We start from the raw sequence: 3,911 nt of genomic DNA on the forward strand, positions 1-3,911 counted from the left end.
TGGCCCAGAGCAGAAGCCACAATGTGGTTTTCTGTATCACATGTGCCAGCATGGAGTCTGTTACTCAGACTTTACAAACATCTCTTTGCCTAGACTGTCCTGCTCCAAGAACAATACAGGAAGTGATCAATAACACTAACACTAGTACTAATATTAATACTAATACTAATGCTAACCAGGCCCATTTGGCACTATAGTACTAATGGGAAAAATAAAACAGGGAGCTTCCACTGGTCCCAGTCCTAGAATGTTCCCACTGAAAGAGCTACTTTCTTTCTTAAAGAACTGGAGCAAAGTGTGTGTGGGTGGGGGGGTGTAGATTTAGAGGACAACAAAAGTGTCAGACTCTGCGTGTGACCCTTTGCAGATCCCAGGCTCACGGCCCCGTCCTGCCCAGACCCTGCCTGGCCTCCACATGGCCTTGAGATCTTGGATGCACTTCTGGGTGTTGCCCTGCTGGATATGCTGCAGCATCTTGAACTTGTCTCAGCCTGGTTTCGTGTGCTCATTGTGGATGCTGTCATTGTGGGTCCTCTTGTTCTCGTTCCTCACCTGGTGTAGCTCACTGGCAGAATCATCAGCTGCCACTGCACTCACTCTTTTTCTTCTCAGCCTTGGTGGTCTGCTTCTCCTCACTGTGGTGGTCCAGGATGTCCTCGCTGGACAGCTCGGCTCTGTAGCCAGTGTACTCTTGCCTTTCTATAGCAGGTTCTCCTGGACATGGTAGCCCACTGCCTCTTACACGTGGGGGCCTAGGGTGATGGAAGTGGGAGGCTGTCATTGCCACGTGCAGTTCCTCCTTGGTCTTCACCAGGTGATCCAGGGCTTCCTTAGCCCTTTACTGCCACTCCTTGACCTAATTGTCCTTGCGCCTGCGCGTGTTGGCCAGTAGGGTGACACTTCATCAGATCCATCGCCTGCCTCTTAAGCTTCTCTTTGGCGTGCAGCTAGGCTGTGTGTTCCACCTCCAGGTGGTCAGCCTCTTCCTGTGCATGCTTCCTCTCCTCCTCCAGCTGCAAGGCCCTCTGTAGCTGGTTGGGGAGCTCTTTCTCAGCCTTGTTGTTTTCTGTTTGTAGTCTTGGAGCCTGGGCATCAGCTCCTCCTTCTCTCGCATCATCTGCTCTTTCTCTGTCTCCACGGTTTCTCTCTTACTTTTGGTTTCCCTCTTCCTTTCTGTTTCCAGCTGCTGCTACTCCTGCTGCATCTGGTGCTTCTCCTCTCAGACCTGGGCCTCATCTGCTGCACCTCAATGGTGTCAAGCTTCCTATGGCACAGGAACAGCTCGTGGTTCCCCAGGCAGAGCTGCAGGACTCACTTGTTAATGCAGAGGCGAAGGACATAGAAGATGAAGTCAGGTGCCTTCTTTTGCCATTGAAAGAGATGTTCCTGATTTCATTCCATGAAAGCTAATCTCTGGAGCCAACTTACCATTTTTCTCATGAGTGTTTAGTTCAAGGACATCCACTTTAAACTAAAGGTTTCTTCCTTTCTTATTTTTTAATCTCAAAATAGTTATTTTCGTACATTTCCAGGTCTTGAGCAATTTTCAGATACTCCAACTGAGCACTATCTTCAAGCATCCTGCGGTGCTCAGCATGCCAGTCCTGGATCCAGTCCTCCTGCTGATCCCTTCTAGCGGGCTTGTGCTGGTCCAAGACTCTTTGAGGGATCAGCTGCTCCAAGCTGAGGCATCTGGACTTGTGCATTTCTTTGTTATAGTCTCCAAGTTGGCTTGCACTGCATGGGAGCTGAGGAGCACCATGGTCTCAGGAGAGCGGTAAATCTCTTATCTAAGAATGCCCTCCTCCTCTTGGAGGAAGAAAAGCTTCTGCTTGATGTCCTGGATGAGCTACTCAGATACATCTTCAGGGTAGAACTGGGCCCTGATCTTGAGCTGGAGAGGATCCTCCTTCCTGATCTCCTGGGCCAACATTTTAAAATCTAGTTTCAGCCAAGTAGGAAATTATTATCTACATACTGGAGGTCAAAGAAGCACACTTTTCAAAGGTCAATAGTCTCAACCACCTGATCAAAAAGTTGTTTTCCTATTGCATTTGGCTGATGATGAACTCCAGCTCCGCTCATGGTGGTAACTCAGACATTGATTGATTTTGGCATTTTCAGCTCCTGGTGGGTTTCCCTCAATCCTCTGGAAATGCAGGTTGCCAGCAGCCACCGAGATGGCTCTCTGGCCTGCCACACTGCAGGGGACCGCTATGCTCTAGTGGTTGGTTAGTCTGCACTGTGTGCCCGCAGTCCACGCTCCGGAGCCCTTTTTTTGAACTCTTCCCTAACGATGATGATGCTTGGTCCTTTATTCTGCTTTAACATTAAACCCAACTCTATTCCCACTGACCTCTAATTTAATTTGCATGTCACAAATTTACTTCAGTTTTTACTTTCAGTCTATTTTCAAGAAGCCAGCTGTACTATATGTACATTTTTCTCCCTGGAGTTAACTTGGAAATGGCAGAACATGGAATGCTGTGAGGTGTTTCGATAGTGCTCGAATGTCTTGACTTATTCCTCTGATTCTGCTTATTTTAAAAATACTGAACATATTTGTTTATGTAAATAATTTTGACATTTATAAGCAACATTTCCAAAGAAGCAGGACAGAAAATTTGATAGACACTGCACATAATAAATGTATATTTACATTCAACTATTAATGCCTAATTCTTGTAGAGCTGCTATGATCTTCTTGATTGCAAGAATATTTTAGAAGCATAGTTCTTGTGTCCATGCTTAATGTATTCATTTCTTTACAGTGTCAAAAAGCTGCTCTCTAACTAAAGAGGCAAACTTATCACTTGACTTTTACTTATGTATACAATATTCATCTTTTCTAAATAATGTTTCATTAATACTTAGCATATTTCAGGTTAATCATCCAGGAAAGGAGGTATACAAGAAATTGATGAAGTTTGAATTTAGGTGCTTAAGTCCTATTTTCTGTGTTCAGTCACTGGCCCCTTTTCAACCCACTGCACCTTTCTGGCCTCCAACACACACATTCCAGGATCCCAAGCTTTTTTCTGTGTTTTCTCCTTTATCACTTCCATTTATTTCCCCTACTCAATCCTACTTCTGTGAAATTATAGGAACCTTAATGTGTATAGGGTGTACAGCAGCATTTGCCAAACTCTGTCATGAGTTTGAAAGATGTTAAGTAGGCATGTTCCAGGAACACAGTATTGCATACCCAAAAATGCTTGGGGAGGATACAGTCTAAATCCTTCCTTTGAAATTGCAAAATGCAAGTTGCCGTGTGACAGTTTCTGACGGTGAGACAAGAAACTTACTTAATTTTGTTTTACAGTTAAATAAGCCAACTCGTTTGTTAAAGGGAAGACCAATCTGGCTGTATCTATTACTATCCTTAAATAGATATATCTCTTAACAACAGCTTAAGATGAGCTAACTTTTGTCAAAAAGGAAAGATGTTATATCTCTGAAATCTGAGCATGTAGATAGCCTTCTGAGTCCCTCTAAGTAAAGCTGTCGTACATAGACTCACACTAAGGCCAGAAATGTTTCCTCTAGCATGGGTGTGTGTGTGCAATTAGCACAGGCAACTCTGTTTTTAGAGACGTGATAGGGGCCAGGTCATCAAATAGCAATAAAACCCCAAAAACAAATAAACTGAAAAAATCTAAACTTATAAGGAGTTCAAGATTTATTGTATCCATATTGGGAAGCCACCAGCAGCTTTGAAAGAAGAAAGTTCGTGAAAAGATCTGTGTTGTCAAAGATAATTGAGGCAGCAAGGTAGAGGTGAGGTGGAAAAGAAATGTGACTCAGCCAGCCCATGTTAGGGTGTCATAGTAATCCCAGTGGGGATGTACAGGTCCTGAGCTGAGATCACAATCAGGGAAAGGGATGGAGAAACACATTTAAAGATGATTTAG

The 3,911-nt window shown here is 44.2% G+C and overlaps 1 pseudogene; it reads right to left on the minus strand.

Annotated features, from left to right (window-relative positions):
• Positions 1-321: 321 nt before the first annotated feature.
• Positions 322-2,118, minus strand: LOC114494798 (annotated as a pseudogene).
• Between the last annotated feature and the right edge of the window lie 1,793 nt (positions 2,119-3,911).

The sequence above is a fragment of the Phyllostomus discolor genome, chromosome 4, assembly GCF_004126475.2.
Source record: "Phyllostomus discolor isolate MPI-MPIP mPhyDis1 chromosome 4, mPhyDis1.pri.v3, whole genome shotgun sequence".
Classification (NCBI taxonomy): Eukaryota; Metazoa; Chordata; class Mammalia; order Chiroptera; family Phyllostomidae; genus Phyllostomus; species Phyllostomus discolor.